This window comes from Antedon mediterranea, chromosome 10 (assembly GCF_964355755.1).
Source record: "Antedon mediterranea chromosome 10, ecAntMedi1.1, whole genome shotgun sequence".
In the NCBI taxonomy this organism is placed as follows: domain Eukaryota; kingdom Metazoa; phylum Echinodermata; class Crinoidea; order Comatulida; family Antedonidae; genus Antedon; species Antedon mediterranea.
In genome coordinates this window covers 14,352,194-14,367,933 of record NC_092679.1, presented here as the reverse complement: position 1 = coordinate 14,367,933, position 15,740 = coordinate 14,352,194, and the positions used below count along the sequence as shown (strand labels likewise).

At 35.9% G+C, this 15,740-nt stretch overlaps 1 protein-coding gene and 46 non-coding genes across 47 annotated transcripts in view; 20 read left to right on the top strand and 27 right to left on the bottom strand.

The window, feature by feature from the left end:
* LOC140060322 (adenylate cyclase type 10-like) overlaps positions 1-15,740 on the bottom strand; it is a 120,291-nt gene that overhangs the window by 32,198 nt on the left and 72,353 nt on the right. The window lies entirely within an intron of this gene.
* Positions 1,187-1,259, bottom strand: Trnav-uac (transfer RNA valine (anticodon UAC)). The gene has a single exon. It is a non-coding gene; the product is annotated as a tRNA-Val (tRNA).
* Trnay-gua (transfer RNA tyrosine (anticodon GUA)) lies at positions 1,623-1,710 on the bottom strand. The gene is given in 2 exon segments: positions 1,623-1,658; positions 1,674-1,710. It is a non-coding gene; the product is annotated as a tRNA-Tyr (tRNA).
* On the top strand, positions 1,844-1,915 carry Trnae-uuc (transfer RNA glutamic acid (anticodon UUC)). Its single transcript has one exon. It is a non-coding gene; the product is annotated as a tRNA-Glu (tRNA).
* On the bottom strand, positions 2,045-2,132 carry Trnay-gua (transfer RNA tyrosine (anticodon GUA)). Its single transcript is given in 2 exon segments — positions 2,045-2,080; positions 2,096-2,132. It is a non-coding gene; the product is annotated as a tRNA-Tyr (tRNA).
* Trnae-cuc (transfer RNA glutamic acid (anticodon CUC)) lies at positions 2,266-2,337 on the top strand. Its single transcript has one exon. It is a non-coding gene; the product is annotated as a tRNA-Glu (tRNA).
* On the bottom strand, positions 2,472-2,559 carry Trnay-gua (transfer RNA tyrosine (anticodon GUA)). Its single transcript is given in 2 exon segments — positions 2,472-2,507; positions 2,523-2,559. It is a non-coding gene; the product is annotated as a tRNA-Tyr (tRNA).
* On the top strand, positions 2,693-2,764 carry Trnae-uuc (transfer RNA glutamic acid (anticodon UUC)). The gene has a single exon. It is a non-coding gene; the product is annotated as a tRNA-Glu (tRNA).
* On the bottom strand, positions 2,901-2,988 carry Trnay-gua (transfer RNA tyrosine (anticodon GUA)). The gene is given in 2 exon segments: positions 2,901-2,936; positions 2,952-2,988. It is a non-coding gene; the product is annotated as a tRNA-Tyr (tRNA).
* Trnae-cuc (transfer RNA glutamic acid (anticodon CUC)) lies at positions 3,122-3,193 on the top strand. Its single transcript has one exon. It is a non-coding gene; the product is annotated as a tRNA-Glu (tRNA).
* Positions 3,329-3,416, bottom strand: Trnay-gua (transfer RNA tyrosine (anticodon GUA)). The gene is given in 2 exon segments: positions 3,329-3,364; positions 3,380-3,416. It is a non-coding gene; the product is annotated as a tRNA-Tyr (tRNA).
* Trnae-uuc (transfer RNA glutamic acid (anticodon UUC)) lies at positions 3,550-3,621 on the top strand. The gene has a single exon. It is a non-coding gene; the product is annotated as a tRNA-Glu (tRNA).
* Positions 3,756-3,843, bottom strand: Trnay-gua (transfer RNA tyrosine (anticodon GUA)). Its single transcript is given in 2 exon segments — positions 3,756-3,791; positions 3,807-3,843. It is a non-coding gene; the product is annotated as a tRNA-Tyr (tRNA).
* Trnae-uuc (transfer RNA glutamic acid (anticodon UUC)) lies at positions 3,977-4,048 on the top strand. Its single transcript has one exon. It is a non-coding gene; the product is annotated as a tRNA-Glu (tRNA).
* Trnay-gua (transfer RNA tyrosine (anticodon GUA)) lies at positions 4,184-4,271 on the bottom strand. The gene is given in 2 exon segments: positions 4,184-4,219; positions 4,235-4,271. It is a non-coding gene; the product is annotated as a tRNA-Tyr (tRNA).
* On the bottom strand, positions 4,610-4,697 carry Trnay-gua (transfer RNA tyrosine (anticodon GUA)). Its single transcript is given in 2 exon segments — positions 4,610-4,645; positions 4,661-4,697. It is a non-coding gene; the product is annotated as a tRNA-Tyr (tRNA).
* Trnae-uuc (transfer RNA glutamic acid (anticodon UUC)) lies at positions 4,831-4,902 on the top strand. Its single transcript has one exon. It is a non-coding gene; the product is annotated as a tRNA-Glu (tRNA).
* Positions 5,039-5,125, bottom strand: Trnay-gua (transfer RNA tyrosine (anticodon GUA)). Its single transcript is given in 2 exon segments — positions 5,039-5,074; positions 5,089-5,125. It is a non-coding gene; the product is annotated as a tRNA-Tyr (tRNA).
* Positions 5,261-5,332, top strand: Trnae-uuc (transfer RNA glutamic acid (anticodon UUC)). The gene has a single exon. It is a non-coding gene; the product is annotated as a tRNA-Glu (tRNA).
* On the bottom strand, positions 5,468-5,555 carry Trnay-gua (transfer RNA tyrosine (anticodon GUA)). Its single transcript is given in 2 exon segments — positions 5,468-5,503; positions 5,519-5,555. It is a non-coding gene; the product is annotated as a tRNA-Tyr (tRNA).
* Positions 7,996-8,067, top strand: Trnae-cuc (transfer RNA glutamic acid (anticodon CUC)). The gene has a single exon. It is a non-coding gene; the product is annotated as a tRNA-Glu (tRNA).
* Positions 8,197-8,284, bottom strand: Trnay-gua (transfer RNA tyrosine (anticodon GUA)). Its single transcript is given in 2 exon segments — positions 8,197-8,232; positions 8,248-8,284. It is a non-coding gene; the product is annotated as a tRNA-Tyr (tRNA).
* Positions 8,418-8,489, top strand: Trnae-cuc (transfer RNA glutamic acid (anticodon CUC)). Its single transcript has one exon. It is a non-coding gene; the product is annotated as a tRNA-Glu (tRNA).
* Positions 8,625-8,712, bottom strand: Trnay-gua (transfer RNA tyrosine (anticodon GUA)). The gene is given in 2 exon segments: positions 8,625-8,660; positions 8,676-8,712. It is a non-coding gene; the product is annotated as a tRNA-Tyr (tRNA).
* Trnay-gua (transfer RNA tyrosine (anticodon GUA)) lies at positions 9,052-9,139 on the bottom strand. Its single transcript is given in 2 exon segments — positions 9,052-9,087; positions 9,103-9,139. It is a non-coding gene; the product is annotated as a tRNA-Tyr (tRNA).
* Positions 9,273-9,344, top strand: Trnae-uuc (transfer RNA glutamic acid (anticodon UUC)). Its single transcript has one exon. It is a non-coding gene; the product is annotated as a tRNA-Glu (tRNA).
* Positions 9,480-9,567, bottom strand: Trnay-gua (transfer RNA tyrosine (anticodon GUA)). The gene is given in 2 exon segments: positions 9,480-9,515; positions 9,531-9,567. It is a non-coding gene; the product is annotated as a tRNA-Tyr (tRNA).
* Trnae-cuc (transfer RNA glutamic acid (anticodon CUC)) lies at positions 9,701-9,772 on the top strand. Its single transcript has one exon. It is a non-coding gene; the product is annotated as a tRNA-Glu (tRNA).
* On the bottom strand, positions 9,903-9,990 carry Trnay-gua (transfer RNA tyrosine (anticodon GUA)). The gene is given in 2 exon segments: positions 9,903-9,938; positions 9,954-9,990. It is a non-coding gene; the product is annotated as a tRNA-Tyr (tRNA).
* Positions 10,124-10,195, top strand: Trnae-cuc (transfer RNA glutamic acid (anticodon CUC)). Its single transcript has one exon. It is a non-coding gene; the product is annotated as a tRNA-Glu (tRNA).
* Positions 10,331-10,417, bottom strand: Trnay-gua (transfer RNA tyrosine (anticodon GUA)). Its single transcript is given in 2 exon segments — positions 10,331-10,366; positions 10,381-10,417. It is a non-coding gene; the product is annotated as a tRNA-Tyr (tRNA).
* Trnae-cuc (transfer RNA glutamic acid (anticodon CUC)) lies at positions 10,549-10,620 on the top strand. The gene has a single exon. It is a non-coding gene; the product is annotated as a tRNA-Glu (tRNA).
* On the bottom strand, positions 10,750-10,837 carry Trnay-gua (transfer RNA tyrosine (anticodon GUA)). Its single transcript is given in 2 exon segments — positions 10,750-10,785; positions 10,801-10,837. It is a non-coding gene; the product is annotated as a tRNA-Tyr (tRNA).
* On the top strand, positions 10,971-11,042 carry Trnae-cuc (transfer RNA glutamic acid (anticodon CUC)). The gene has a single exon. It is a non-coding gene; the product is annotated as a tRNA-Glu (tRNA).
* Positions 11,178-11,265, bottom strand: Trnay-gua (transfer RNA tyrosine (anticodon GUA)). The gene is given in 2 exon segments: positions 11,178-11,213; positions 11,229-11,265. It is a non-coding gene; the product is annotated as a tRNA-Tyr (tRNA).
* Trnay-gua (transfer RNA tyrosine (anticodon GUA)) lies at positions 11,605-11,692 on the bottom strand. Its single transcript is given in 2 exon segments — positions 11,605-11,640; positions 11,656-11,692. It is a non-coding gene; the product is annotated as a tRNA-Tyr (tRNA).
* Positions 11,826-11,897, top strand: Trnae-uuc (transfer RNA glutamic acid (anticodon UUC)). Its single transcript has one exon. It is a non-coding gene; the product is annotated as a tRNA-Glu (tRNA).
* Trnay-gua (transfer RNA tyrosine (anticodon GUA)) lies at positions 12,033-12,120 on the bottom strand. Its single transcript is given in 2 exon segments — positions 12,033-12,068; positions 12,084-12,120. It is a non-coding gene; the product is annotated as a tRNA-Tyr (tRNA).
* Positions 13,366-13,453, bottom strand: Trnay-gua (transfer RNA tyrosine (anticodon GUA)). Its single transcript is given in 2 exon segments — positions 13,366-13,401; positions 13,417-13,453. It is a non-coding gene; the product is annotated as a tRNA-Tyr (tRNA).
* Positions 13,587-13,658, top strand: Trnae-cuc (transfer RNA glutamic acid (anticodon CUC)). The gene has a single exon. It is a non-coding gene; the product is annotated as a tRNA-Glu (tRNA).
* Trnay-gua (transfer RNA tyrosine (anticodon GUA)) lies at positions 13,794-13,880 on the bottom strand. The gene is given in 2 exon segments: positions 13,794-13,829; positions 13,844-13,880. It is a non-coding gene; the product is annotated as a tRNA-Tyr (tRNA).
* On the top strand, positions 14,012-14,083 carry Trnae-cuc (transfer RNA glutamic acid (anticodon CUC)). Its single transcript has one exon. It is a non-coding gene; the product is annotated as a tRNA-Glu (tRNA).
* Trnay-gua (transfer RNA tyrosine (anticodon GUA)) lies at positions 14,219-14,305 on the bottom strand. Its single transcript is given in 2 exon segments — positions 14,219-14,254; positions 14,269-14,305. It is a non-coding gene; the product is annotated as a tRNA-Tyr (tRNA).
* Positions 14,441-14,512, top strand: Trnae-cuc (transfer RNA glutamic acid (anticodon CUC)). The gene has a single exon. It is a non-coding gene; the product is annotated as a tRNA-Glu (tRNA).
* Trnay-gua (transfer RNA tyrosine (anticodon GUA)) lies at positions 14,642-14,729 on the bottom strand. The gene is given in 2 exon segments: positions 14,642-14,677; positions 14,693-14,729. It is a non-coding gene; the product is annotated as a tRNA-Tyr (tRNA).
* Positions 15,068-15,155, bottom strand: Trnay-gua (transfer RNA tyrosine (anticodon GUA)). Its single transcript is given in 2 exon segments — positions 15,068-15,103; positions 15,119-15,155. It is a non-coding gene; the product is annotated as a tRNA-Tyr (tRNA).
* Positions 15,289-15,360, top strand: Trnae-uuc (transfer RNA glutamic acid (anticodon UUC)). Its single transcript has one exon. It is a non-coding gene; the product is annotated as a tRNA-Glu (tRNA).

Below are 15,740 nucleotides of genomic sequence, written 5' to 3'. Positions count from 1 at the left end.
GGTTTTACTGAATTGATTGATAGAAAAAATTTATGATGAGCCGAAGAAAATAATAAAATTAAGAAACAAGTCTGCTTAACCATAAATTGGTAAACATGTTGAACACCTAAGCAAATTGTTGGTACACATGTTTAATACCTAAGGACATTATTGGTAAACATGTTAAAAACCTAAGCACATTATTGGTAAACATGTTAAAATCCTAAGCACATTATTGGTAAACATGTTAAAAACCTAAGCACATTATTGGTAAACATGTTGAATACCTAAGCACATTATTGGTAAACATGTTGAAAACCTAAGCACATTATTGGTAAACATGTTGAATACCTAAGCACATTATTGGTAAACATGTTAAAAACCTAAGCACATTATTGGTAAACATGTCGAATACCTAAGCACATTATTGGTAAACATGTCGAATACCTAAGCACATTACTGGTAAACATGTTGAATACATAAGCACATTATAGGTAAACATGTCGAATACCTAAGCACATTATTGGTAAACATGTTGAATACCTAAGCACATTATTGGTAAACATAAGCACATTATTGGTAAAAATGTTGAATACCTAAGCACATTATTGGTAAACATGTTGAATACATAAGCACATTATAGGTAAACATGTCGAATACCTAAGCACATTATTGGTAAACATGTTAAAAACCTAAGCACATTATTGGTAAACATGTCGAATACCTAAGCACATTATTGGTAAACATGTTGAATACCTAAGCACATTATTGGTAAACATGTTGAATACATAAGCACATTATAGGTAAACATGTCGAATACCTAAGCACATTATTGGTAAACATGTTAAAAACCTAAGCACATTATTGGTAAACATGTTGAATACCTAAGCACATTATTGGTAAACATATTGAATACATAAGCACATTACAGGTAAACATGTTGAATACATACGCACATTATAGGTAAACATGTTGAATACCTAAGCACATTATTGGTAAACATGTTGAATACATAAGCACATTATTGGTAAACATGTTGAATACCTAAGCACATTATAGGTAAACATGTTGAATACCTAAGCACATTATTGGTAAACATGTTGAATACCTAAGCACATTATAGGAAAACATGTTGAATACCTAAGCACATTATTGGTAAACATGTTGAATACCTAAGCACATTTAATAACAAAATTAATAAAAAAACAGGTTCCGCCCGGGATCGAACCGGGGACCTCCTGCGTGTAAAGCAGACGTGATAACCACTACACTACGAAACCACGTACAGCAACAATGTGGGTTACATAAAGTTTTTTAATCTATTTAAATTGAAAATAAATATGCTATAATAAGCAAAACGATTCCACAAAATAAGTATTTAAAAAAAAACGAGATATACTGTATGTCATATTACGTATACGGTATTGAAAAAAAGCACATTATTGGTAAACATGTTGAATACCTAAGCACATCAGGGAGATGTAAGATGAGCACATATTGGCATTGGAAATTATTTTATTTCTTGTCTAGGCCTATAATATTTTATTTGAAATAATCAAGAATGGGTAAATTATCTCAAGACTGTAAAATCGTTTTAAAATTTATTATCAATGAAAAATAAAGAAAAAATTGAATAAAAATGTTCCCTCGAGCCGGATTTGAACCAGCGACCTAAGGATACCAATTATTACACTCTACAGTCCTCCGTTCTACCAACTGAGCTATCGAGGGCGGTGTCTCTCTCTCGTTGATCGTAACCTATTATGGAATGTTTATTTCAATAAAATGTACTGATAATGAATCGTGTTCCATGATAAACACGAACACCAATATTAGCGCCTAAATTTAGGGGTTTCTCAAGTTTTCCCATATGGTCTAGTGGTTAGGATTCGACGTTTTCACCGCCGCGGCCCGGGTTCGATTCCCGGTGTGGGAAATTATTTTATTCCTTGTCTATTAGATTTTGTTTGAAATAAACAAGAATGGGTAAATTATCTCAAGACTGTAAAATCGTTTTAAAATTCATTATCAATGAAAAATAAAGAAAAAATTGAATAAAAAATGTTCCCTAGAGCCGGATTTGAACCAGCGACCTAAGGATACCAATTTTTTAACTCTACAGTCCTCCGCTCTACCAACTGAGCTATCGAGGGCGGTGTCTCTCTCTCGTTGATCGTAACCTATTATGGAATGTTTATTTCAATAAAATGTACTGATAATGAATCGTGTTCCATGAAAAACACGAACACCAATATTAGCGCTTAAATTTAGGGGTTTCTCAAGTTTTCCCATATGGTCTAGTGGTTAGGATTCGGCGCTCTCACCGCCGCGGCCCGGGTTCGATTCCCGGTGTGGAAAATTATTTTATTTCTTGTCTAGGCCTATAATATTTTATTTGAAATAATCAAGAATGGGTAAATTATCTCAAGACTGTAGAATCGTTTTAAAATTCATTATCAATGAAAAAGAAAGAAAAAATTGAATAAAAATGTTCCCTCGAGCCGGATTTGAACCAGCGACCTAAGGATACCAATTATTAAACTCTACAGTCCTCCGCTCTACCAACTGAGCTATCGAGGGCGGTATCTCTCTCTCGTTGATCGTAACCTATTATGGAATGTTTATTTCAATAAAATGTACTGATAATGAATCGTGTTCCATGAAAAACCCGAACACCAATATTAGCGCCTAGATTTAGGAGTTTCTCAAGTTTTCCCATATGGTCTAGTGGTTAGGATTCGGCGTTTTCACCGCCGCGGCCCGGGTTCGGTTCCCGGTGTGGGAAATTATTTTATTTCTTGTCTAGGCCTATAATATTTTATTTGAAATAAACAAGAATGGGTAAATTATCTCAAGACTGTAAAATCGTTTCAAAATTCATTATCAATGAAAAAAAAAGAAAAAATTGAATAAAAAAATGTTCCCTCGAGCCGGATTTGAACCAGCGACCTAAGGATACCAATTTTTTAACTCTACAGTCCTCCGCTCTACCAACTGAGCTATCGAGGGCGGTGTCTCTCTCTCTTTGATCGTAAACTATTATGGAATGTTTATTTCAATAAAATGTACTGATAATGAATTGTGTTCCATGAAATACACGAACACCAATATTAGCGCTTAAATTTAGGGGTTTCTCAAGTTTTCCCATATGGTCTAGTGGTTAGGATTCGGCGCTCTCACCGCCGCGGCCCGGGTTCGATTCCCGGTGTGGGAAATTATTTTATTCCTTGTCTATTAGATTTTGTTTGAAATAAACAAGAATTGGTAAATTATCTCAAGACTGTAAAATCGTTTTAAAATTCATTATTAATATCAATGAAAAATAAAGAAAAAATTGAATAAAAAATGTTCCCTCGAGCCGGATTTGAACCAGCGACCTAAGGATACCAATTTTTTAACTCTACAGTCCTCCGCTCTACCAACTGAGCTATCGAGGGCGGTGTCTCTCTCTCGTTGATCGTAACCTATTATGGAATGTTTATTTCAATAAAATGTACTGATAATGAATCGTGTTCCATGATAAACCCGAACACCAATATTAGCGCCTAAATTTAGGGGTTTCTCAAGTTTTCCCATATGGTCTAGTGGTTAGGATTCGGCGTTTTCACCACCGCGGCCCGGGTTCGATTCCCGGTGTGGAAAATTATTTTATTTCTTGTCTAGTCCTATAATATTTTATTTGAAATAATCAAGAATGGGTAAATTATCTCAAGACTGTAAAATCGTTTTAAAATTCATTATCAATGAAAAATAAAGAAAAAATTGAATAAAAATGTTCCCTCGAGCCGGATTTGAACCAGCGACCTAAGGATACCAATTATTAAACTCTACAGTCCTCCGCTCTACCAACTGAGCTATCGAGGGCGGTGTCTCTTTTTCGTTGATCGTAACCTATTATTGAATGTTTATTTCAATAAAATGTACTGATAATGAATCGTGTTCCATGAAAAACCCGAACACCAATATTAGCGCCTAAATTTAGGGGTTTCTCAAGTTTTCCCATATGGTCTAGTGGTTAGAATTCGGCGTTTTCACCGCCGCGGCCCGGGTTCGATTCCCGGTGTGGGAAATTATTTTATTACTTGTCTAGGCCTATAATATTTTATTTGAAATAATCAAGAATGGGTAAATTATCTCGAGACTGTAAAATCGTTTTAAAATTCATTATCAATGAAAAATAAAGAAAAAATTGAATAAAAAACTTTCCCTCGAGCCGGATTTGAACCAGTGACCTAAGGATACCAATTATTAAACTCTACAGTCCTCCGTTCTACCAACTGAGCTATCGAGGGCGGTGTCTCTCTCTCGTTGATCGTAACCTATTATGGAATGTTTATTTCAATAAAATGTACTGATAATGAATCGTGTTCCATGATAAACACGAACACCAATATTAGCGTCTAAATTTAGGGGTTTCTCAAGTTTTCCCATGGTCTAGTGGTTAGGATTCGGCGCTCTCACCGCCGCGGCCCGGTTTCGATTCCCGGTGTGGGAAATTATTTTATTCCTTGTCTATTAGATTTTGTTTGAAATAAACAAGAATGGATAAATTATCTCAAGACTGTAAAATCGTTTTAAAATTCATTATTAATATCAATGAAAAATAAAGAAAAAATTGAATAAAAAATGTTCCCTTGAGCCGGATTTGAATCAGCGACCTAAGGATACCAATTTTTTAACTCTACAGTCCTCCGCTCTACCAACTGAGCTATCGAGGGCGGTGTCTCTCTCTCGTTGATCGTAATCTATTATGGAATGTTTATTTCAATAAAATGTACTGATAATGAATTGTGATCCATGAAAAACCCGAACACCAATATTAGCGCCTAAATTTAGGGGTTTCTCAAGTTTTCCCATATGGTCTAGTGGTTAGGATTCGGCGTTTTCACCGCCGCGGCCCGGGTTCGATTCCCGGTGTGGTAAATTATTTTATTACTTGTCTAGGCCTATAATATTTTATTTGAAATAATCAAGAATGGGTAAATTATCTCAAGACTGTAAAATAGTTTTAAAATTCATTGTCAATGAAAAATAAAAAAAAAAAATTGAATAAAAATGTTCCCTCGAGCCGGATTTCAACCAGCGACCTAAGGATACCATTGTTTAACTCTACAGTCCTCCGCTCTACCAACTGAGCTATCGAGGGCGGTGTCTCTCTCTCTCGTTGATCGTAACCTATTATGGAATGTTTATTTCAATAAAATGTACTGATAATGAATTGTGTTCCATGAAAAACACGAACACCAATATTAGCGCTTAAATTTAGGGGTTTCTCAAGTTTTCCCATATGGTCCAGTGGTTAGGATTCGGCGTTTTCACCACCGCGGCCCGGGTTCGATTCCCGGTGTGGGAAATTATTTTATTACTTGTCTAGGCCTATAATATTTTATTTGAAATAATCAAGAATGGGTAAATTATCTCGAGACTGTAAAATCGTTTTAAAATTCATTATCAATGAAAAATAAAGAAAAAATTGAATAAAAAACTTTCCCTCGAGCCGGATTTGAACCAGTGACCTAAGGATACCAATTATTAAACTCTACAGTCCTCCGTTCTACCAACTGAGCTATCGAGGGCGGTGTCTCTCTCTCGTTGATTGTAACCTATTATGGAATGTTTATTTCAATAAAATGTACTGATAATGAATCGTCAGTCGAGCAGCAAAGTGCTCATTTAACCGTTAAAACGCTGTTTTTTAACTGCGCAGGTCACTGAGCATCGCCAAGTTATAGTGACTTCCGGTTCGCTTTTCACTTCGCGGCAAGCATTTTGCATGGGAATACCCTTACAAATCTGCTGCAATTTCCACCATCCGGGTTAAATTATATCTTTCTATATTTGGAAATTGTTACTCCTAATATGGAAGATTATTCCCGCCACAAAATTTTGGTATAAATAGCCCAGGAAAGGACGACAGAGCTTATTGAAGAAAAAAGTGCAGATGGAGGTGTTCGTTGAGGTAGGCTACATGATTTATTTGTTTGGTTTCGTAGGGAATCCGGCACTTTTCTCATCAGCACGGAACCTTTATAAAAACTTAGTGGTTGGTTATTAGGTTATTAATCTATCTTTTCTGAAAGTTTAAGCTTGGTTCAGCTTATGGGACGGATTCAATATCCGTTCAAAGCTGGGGATATATTCTAAGCAGACTCCATCTTGGATTCGTATGTTTAGTACAGGCCGTGTGGTTGAGTAATTTCAATCCTTCAAAATCACTATGTGCAATCCGTTTTTAAACCAGTTAATATACCAAAATATGTTATTAGTAGCTTTTTTATTTTGGATTTGGTGCTAGTTTAGTAAATATTGCAATATAATTGTAGATTATTTGGTTGTAAAAAAATGTACCCAACTTGTAGTATTATCTAGGCCTAGCCCATTTGACGGAAACCCAGTGCTATTTGTAGGCGGATAGAGAGGGCCGCAGGCTAGTTTTTAGTGGCATATCGCCGACTTATTATAATCAATGTGAAGCCATATTATTATTATGTTTAAAATGTTGAATCTATATCCACTGGATTATCATTATGGATATATATCGTCGGATATTTAAAGAAAGGCCTAGGCCTAGACCTTTTTATTTAATTAATTTAGGACTATATTACGGGAAATTCTTTGCCAAAGAAAAGAAAATACGTTGTGGCTGTTGGAGGTTTGTAAATATATGACAATAATGTAGCCTAGGCTAGGAAGGACTGTGGTAGGATGAGGTAATTTGGATGGTCGTACATATGATATTTATATATACAGTATTGTGTATAGTAGTGATCATGGCGACAAAATTTAGGATGACTAAAGTTGACATTAAAATTATTTAACTATGAATAGCTCATTATTGGTGTTTTTTTTTCTTTCAGGTTTCTAAGAATAAACTATCAGACTTGTGATTCATCTTGTGCTGCAAAAACAATCCTATTTTGATATTTGTAAATTGATGTACGTAACAGACGTCTTTAAAAATAAAAAAAAAAAATAAAAATGTTATTATCGCGATGATTTAACTCAAATATTGACATATATAACTTGATATTTTAGCCTGAGCAAGATAGTTTGATAGGCATATTTTACTTCGATGTAAATAAGATATTACATGTTATACTGTATGTAAAATATTTTTTTGTAAATAAAATTATTTAATGGTGGTTAATTTATTAACTTGTTAATTTGTTTGTTAGTTATGATGTTATACTATTAATTATTTAGTTAGTAACCAAAGTGGAGTGGATTCGTGGCAGTTGCAACTTGACTGTAATATGCATATATATAATAATATTTACTTCTTCTTGGATAAAGTTAAAGCAAAATAAGCAATAATAAAAATTAAATATTTATTTTGCCATAAAGAAAGCAAAAACTAAACATACAGTACTATATGTACAGTAATACCATGGACCTATAGGTCCATAGTAATACATACTGTAGTATTGAGCACCAGTAGCAGAGACGTCTGGACAATCGAATATAATCGTTATCAGCTGTCTGGGTACCCAAGGCTAGTGCTAGAAAATGGCGAAAATTCGTGTATTCATTCGCCGTCAGCGAAATGAATCCGGCACTTTTCTCATCAGAAGCAAATCAACAAATCCTTTTATCAGTTTGTTTTGATATATAATCTGGATAATATATATTAAAATGGCCTTGGTTCAAGCATGTTTAACAGGTAAAATCAGATTTTTTCCTACCTAGGCCCCTTAGCACTGCGGTACCCTACGCCGTGTGGGGGAACCGATCTCGGCAGTATTTCTTAAGTAGCCTATCTTTCGTAAAATCCTTAGTTGAATTTTATTAATATAAATTTAATTGTATGAATATGCTATTTAAATGTTATTGACATTTTTTTTTGCTGCATTTTGTAATTCCGCACTACTTGCTTTATCGCGATTCCAAGATGGCGGCAATTCAAATTTTGATTTGGTAATAATTCGCGAGGTCAACCACTTTGCTGCCCGACTGTCGTGTTCCATGATAAACACGAACACCAATATAAGCGCCTAAATTTAGGGGTTTCTCAAGTTTTCCCATATGGTCTAGTGGTTAGGATTCGGCGCTCTCACCGCCGCGGCCCGGGTTCGATTCCTGGTGTGGGAAATTATTTTATTCCTTGTCTATTAGATTTTGTTTGAAATAAACAAGAGTGGGTAAATTATCTCAAGACTGTAAAATCGTTTTTAAATTCATTGTCAATGAAAAATAAAAAAAAAAATTGAATAAAAATGTTCCCTCGAGCCGGATTTGAACCAGCGACCTAAGGATACCAATTTTTTAACTCTACAGTCCACCGCTCTACCAACTGAGCTATCGAGGGCGGTGTCTCTCTCTCTTTGATCGTAAACTATTATGGAATGTTTATTTCAATAAAATGTACTGATAATGAATCGTGTTCCATGATAAACCCGAACACCAATATTAGCGCCTAAATTTAGGGGTTTTTCAAGTTTTCCCATATGGTCTAGTGGTTAGGATTCGGCGCTCTCACCGCCGCGGCCCGGGTTCGATTCCCGGTGTGGGAAATTATTTTATTCCTTGTCTAGTCCTATAATATTTTATTTGAAATAATCAAGAATGGGTAAATTATCTCAAGACTGTAAAATCGTTTTAAAATTCATTATCAATGAAAAATAAAGAAAAAATTGAATAAAAAATGTTCCCTCGAGCCGGATTTGAACCAGCGACCTAAGGATACCAATTTTTTAACTCTACAGTCCTCCGCTCTACCAACTGAGCTATCGAGGGCGGTGTCTCTCTCTCGTTGATCGTAACCTATTATGGAATGTTTATTTCAATAAAATGTACTGATAATGAATCGTGTTCCATGATAAACCCGAACACCAATATTAGCGCCTAAATTTAGGGGTTTCTCAAGTTTTCCCATATGGTCTAGTGGTTAGGATTCGGCGTTTTCACAACCGCGGCCCGGGTTCGATTCCCGGTGTGAAAAATTATTTTATTTCTTGTCTAGTCCTATAATATTTTATTTGAAATAATCAAGAATGGGTAAATTATCTCAAGACTGTAAAATCATTTTAAAATTCATTATCAATGAAAAATAAAGAAAAAATTGAATAAAAATGTTCCCTCGAGCCGGATTTGAACCAGCGACCTAAGGATACCAATTATTAAATTCTACAGTCCTCCGCTCTACCAACTGAGCTATCGAGGGCGGTGTCTCTTTTTCGTTGATCGTAACCTATTATTGAATGTTTATTTCAATAAAATGTACTGATAATGAATCGTGTTCCATGAAAAACCCGAACACCAATATTAGCGCCTAAATTTAGGGGTTTCTCAAGTTTTCCCATATGGTCTAGTGGTTAGGATTCGGCGTTTTCACCGCCGCGGCCCGGGTTCGATTCCCGGTGTGGGAAATTATTTTATTACTTGTCTAGGCCTATAATATTTTATTTGAAATAATCAAGAATGGGTAAATTATCTCGAGACTGTAAAATCGTTTTAAAATTCATTATCAATGAAAAATAAAGAAAAAATTGAATAAAAAACTTTCCCTCGAGCCGGATTTGAACCAGTGACCTAAGGATACCAATTATTAAACTCTACAGTCCTCCGTTCTACCAACTGAGCTATCGAGGGCGGTGTCTCTCTCTCGTTGATCGTAACCTATTATGGAATGTTTATTTCAATAAAATGTACTGATAATGAATCGTGTTCCATGATAAACACGAACACCAATATTAGCGTCTAAATTTAGGGGTTTCTCAAGTTTTCCCATATGGTCTAGTGGTTAGGATTCGGCGCTCTCACCACCGCGGCCCGGGTTCGATACCCGGTGTGGGAAATTATTTTATTCCTTGTCTATTAGATTTTGTTTGAAATAAACAAGAATGGGTAAATTATCTCAAGACTGTAAAATCGTTTTAAAATTCATTGTCAATGAAAAATAAAAAAAAAAAATTGAATAAAAATGTTCCCTCGAGCCGGATTTGAACCAGCGACCTAAGGATACCAATTATTAAACTCTACAGTCCTCCGCTCTACCAACTGAGCTATCGAGGGCAGTGTCTCTCTCTCGTTAATCGTAGCCTATTATGGAATGTTTATTTCAATAAAATGTACTGATAATGAATCGTGTTCCATGAAAAACTAGAACACCAATATTAGCGCCTACATTTAGGGGATTCTCAAGTTTTCCCATATGGTCTAGTGGTTAGGATTCGGCGCTCTCACCGCTGCGGCCCGGGTTCGATACCCGGTGTGGGAAATTATTTTATTCCTTGTCTATTAGATTTTGTTTGAAATAAACAAGAATGGGTAAACTATCTCAAGACTGTAAAATCGTTTTAAAATTCATTATTAATATCAATGAAAAATAAAGAAAAAATTGAATAAAAAATGTTCCCTCGAGCCGGATTTGAACCAGCGACCTAAGGATACCATTGTTTAACTCTACAGTCCTCCGCTCTACCAACTGAGCTATCGAGGGCAGTATCTCTCTCTCGTTAATCGTAGCCTTATGGAATGTTTATTTCAATAAAATGTACTGATAATGAATCGTGTTCCATGAAAAACTAGAACACCAATATTAGCGCCTACATTTAGGGGTTTCTCAAGTTTTCCCATATGGTCTAGTGGTTAGGATTCGGCGCTCTCACCGCTGCGGCCCGGGTTCGATTCCCGGTGTGGGAAATTATTTTATTCCTTGTCTATTAGATTTTGTTTGAAATAAAAAAGAATGGGTAAATTATCTCAAGACTGTAAAATCGTTTTAAAATTCATTGTCAATGAAAAATAAAAAAAAAAATTGAATAAAAATGTTCCCTCGAGCCGGATTTGAACCAGCGACCTAAGGATACCAATTTTTTAACTCTACAGTCCTCCGCTCTACCAACTGAGCTATCGAGGGCGGTGTCTCTCTCTCTTTGATCGTAAACTATTATGTAATGTTTATTTCAATAAAATGTACTGATAATGAATTGTGTTCCATGAAAAACACGAACACCAATATAAGCGCCTAAATTTAGGGGTTTCTCAAGTTTTCCCATATGGTCTAGTGGTTAGGATTCGGCGCTCTCACCGCCGCGGCCCGGGTTCGATTCCCGGTGTGGGAAATTATTTTATTCCTTGTCTATTAGATTTTGTTTGAAATAAACAAGAGTGGGTAAATTATCTCAAGACTGTAAAATCGTTTTAAAATTCATTATTAATATCAATGAAAAATAAAGAAAAAATTTAATAAAAAATGTTCCCTCGAGCCGGATTTGAACCAGCGACCTAAGGATACCAATTTTTTAACTCTACAGTCCTCCGCTCTACCAACTGAGCTATCGAGGGCGGTGTCTCTCTCTCGTTGATCGTAACCTATTATGGAATGTTTATTTCAATAAAATGTACTGATAATGAATCGTGTTCCATGATAAACCCGAACACCAATATTAGCGCCTAAATTTAGGGGTTTCTCAAGTTTTCCCATATGGTCTAGTGGTTAGGATTCGGCGTTTTCACCACCGCGGCCCGGGTTCGATTCCCGGTGTGAAAAATTATTTTATTTCTTGTCTAGTCCTATAATATTTTATTTGAAATAATCAAGAATGGGTAAATTATCTCAAGACTGTAAAATCATTTTAAAATTCATTATCAATGAAAAATAAAGAAAAAATTGAATAAAAATGTTCCCTCGAGCCGGATTTGAACCAGCGACCTAAGGATACCAATTATTAAATTCTACAGTCCTCCGCTCTACCAACTGAGCTATCGAGGGCGGTGTCTCTCTTTCGTTGATCGTAACCTATTATTGAATGTTTATTTCAATAAAATGTACTGATAATGAATCGTGTTCCATGAAAAACCCGAACACCAATATTAGCGCCTAAATTTAGGGGTTTCTCAAGTTTTCCCATATGGTCTAGTGGTTAGGATTCGGCGTTTTCACCGCCGCGGCCCGGGTTCGATTCCCGGTGTGGGAAATTATTTTATTACTTGTCTAGGCCTATAATATTTTATTTGAAATAATCAAGAATGGGTAAATTATCTCGAGACTGTAAAATCGTTTTAAAATTCATTATCAATGAAAAATAAAGAAAAAATTGAATAAAAAACTTTCCCTCGAGCCGGATTTGAACCAGTGACCTAAGGATACCAATTATTAAACTCTACAGTCCTCCGTTCTACCAACTGAGCTATCGAGGGCGGTGTCTCTCTCTCGTTGATCGTAACCTATTATGGAATGTTTATTTCAATAAAATGTACTGATAATGAATCGTGTTCCATGATAAACACGAACACCAATATTAGCGTCTAAATTTAGGGGTTTCTCAAGTTTTCCCATATGGTCTAGTGGTTAGGATTCGGCGCTCTCACCACCGCGGCCCGGGTGCGATTTTTTTTTTCGTACATAAGTTGGGGACCCCCTCACGAAACGTCACAAAATAAACATGAATAATTCATCAGTTAAATTTTCTTGTTCCGTGTGCACCCAAGCGTATAGCAACAAGAAGTGATTACACAACTGCGATACGATACTTTCTACACAGTAGGCCTAGTATTCTAAGTCAATTCACGTGATTGCCTTCGCGCACTCTTCTTCATACACACACACACCACTATGCAAAATGTGTCGAGTCGAGGCTAATCGACAGCTAGGCAAGACATTACACTAAGTAGTAATTCATTGGACATAGCCCAAAGAAAGCTTAGACCCACAAGAATAAAGAATGTGTATAATTTGTGTACTGTATTTTTTAAATTCTGCTATTTTATTATCAAACAATATGCATGTAATCAAAGGAACTGCGCGTATATGAACACATCAGATGGGAAGGTTAGACCCACGAGAATAAAAAATGTATTTTTGTGTAATGTTTATTGTTTAATTTTGCTGACTCTAACACACACGTCACACACACCAACACAGCTACTACTAGAATAGACATGGGTTTAGAGAATAGTTTTTAGGCCTAATAGTATCAATAGAAACTATAATTTTAACACGTAATTCTTTAGTAATAAATTATATTAAACACACCATAAAACTAAAGGCTGATTATTTCGACAATCCACACAAAACGCCGCTATTCTATTATGAAATCGCACGCGGCAACCACAGCGGAGATAGGCCTAGAATCGTACCGCACTTGTGTAAACTACTGTAATCACTTCTTGTTGCTATACGCTTGGGTGCACACGGAACAAGAAAATTTAACTGATGAATTATTCATGTTTATTTTGTGACGTTTCATGAGGGGGTCCCCAACTTATGTACGAAAAAAAAAAATCGCGGCCCGGGTTCGATACCCGGTGTGGGAAATTATTTTATTCCTTGTCTATTAGATTTTGTTTGAAATAAACAAGAATGGGTAAATTATCTCAAGACTGTAAAATCGTTTTAAAATTCATTGTCAATGAAAAATAAAAAAAAAAATTGAATAAAAATGTTCCCTCGAGCCGGATTTGAACCAGCGACCTAAGGATACCAGTTATTAAACTCTACAGTCCTCCGCTCTACCAACTGAGCTATCGAGGGCAGTGTCTCTCTCTCGTTAATCGTAGCCTATTATGGAATGTTTATTTCAATAAAATGTACTGATAATGAATCGTGTTCCATGAAAAACTAGAACACCAATATTAGCGCCTACATTTAGGGGATTCTCAAGTTTTCCCATATGGTCTAGTGGTTAGGATTCGGCGCTCTCACCACTGCGGCCCGGGTTCGATACCCGGTGTGGGAAATTATTTTATTCCTTGTCTATTAGATTTTGTTTGAAATAAACAAGAATGGGTAAACTATCTCAAGACTGTAAAATCGTTTTAAAATTCATTATTAATATCAATGAAAAATAAAGAAAAAATTGAATAAAAAATGTTCCCTCGAGCCGGATTTGAACCAGCGACCTAAGGATACCATTGTTTAACTCTACAGTCCTCCGCTCTACCAACTGAGCTATCGAGGGCAGTATCTCTCTCTCGTTAATCGTAGCCTTATGGAATGTTTATTTCAATAAAATGTACTGATAATGAATCGTGTTCCATGAAAAACTAGAACACCAATATTAGCGCCTACATTTAGGGGTTTCTCAAGTTTTCCCATATGGTCTAGTGGTTAGGATTCGGCGCTCTCACCGCTGCGGCCCGGGTTCGATTCCCGGTGTGGGAAATTATTTTATTCCTTGTCTATTAGATTTTGTTTGAAATAAAAAAGAATGGGTAAATTATCTCAAGACTGTAAAATCGTTTTAAAATTCATTATTAATATTAATGAAAAATAAAGAAAAAATTGAATAAAAAATGTTCCCTCGAGCCGGATTTGAACCAGCGACCTAAGGATACCATTGTTTAACTCTACAGTCCTCCGCTCTACCAACTGAGCTATCGAGGGCGGTGTCTCTCTCTCTCGTTGATCGTAACCTATTATGGAATGTTTATTTCAATAAAATGTACTGATAATGAATTGTGTTCCATGAAAAACACGAACACCAATATTAGCGCTTAAATTTAGGGGTTTCTCAAGTTTTCCCATATGGTCTAGTGGTTAGGATTCGGCGCTCTCACCGCCGCGGCCCGGGTTCGATTCCCGGTGTGGGAAATAATTTTATTCCTTGTCTATTAGATTTTGTTTGAAATAAACAAGAATGGGTAAATTATCTCAAGACTGTAAAATCGTTTTAAAATTCATTATCAATGAAAAATAAAGAAAAAATTGAATAAAAAATGTTCCCTCGAGCCGGATTTGTACCAGTGACCTAAGGATACCAATTTTTTAACTCTACAGTCCTCCGCTCTACCAACTGAGCTATCGAGGGCGATGTCTCTCTCTCGTTGATCGTAACCTATTATGGAATGTTTATTTCAATAAAATGTACTGATAATGAATCGTGTTCCATGAAAAACACGAACACCAATATTAGCGCCTAAATTTAGGGGTTTCTCAAGTTTTCCCATGGTCTAGTGGTTAGGATTCGGCACTCTCACCGCCGCGGCCCGGTTTCGATTCCCGGTGTGGGAAATTATTTTATTCCTTGTCTATTAGATTTTGTTTGAAATAAACAAGAATGGATAAATTATCTCAAGACTGTAAAATCGTTTTAAAATTCATTATTAATATCAATGAAAAATAAAGAAAAAATTGAATAAAAAATGTTCCCTTGAGCCGGATTTGAACCAGCGACCTAAGGATACCAATTTTTTAACTCTACAGTCCTCCGCTCTACCAACTGAGCTATCGAGGGCGGTGTCTCTCTCTCGTTGATCGTAATCTATTATGGAATGTTTATTTCAATAAAATGTACTGATAATGAATTGTGATCCATGAAAAACCCGAACACCAATATTAGCGCCTAAATTTAGGGGTTTCTCAAGTTTTCCCATATGGTCTAGTGGTTAGGATTCGGCGTTTTCACCGCCGCGGCCCGGGTTCGATTCCCGGTGTGGTAAATTATTTTATTACTTGTCTAGGCCTATAATATTTTATTTGAAATAATCAAGAATGGGTAAATTATCTCAAGACTGTAAAATCGTTTTAAAATTCATTGTCAATGAAAAATAAAAAAAAAAATTGAATAAAAATGTTCCCTCGAGCCGGATTTCAACCAGCGACCTAAGTTTACCATTGTTTAACACTACAGTCCTCCGCTCTACCAACTGAGCTATCGAGGGCGGTGTCTCTCTCTCTCGTTGATCGTAACCTATTATGGAATGTTTATTTCAATAAAATGTACTGATAATGAATTGTGTTCCATGAAAAACACGAACACCAATATTAGCGCTTAAATTTAGGGGTTTCTCAAGTTTTCCCATATGGTCCAGTGGTTAGG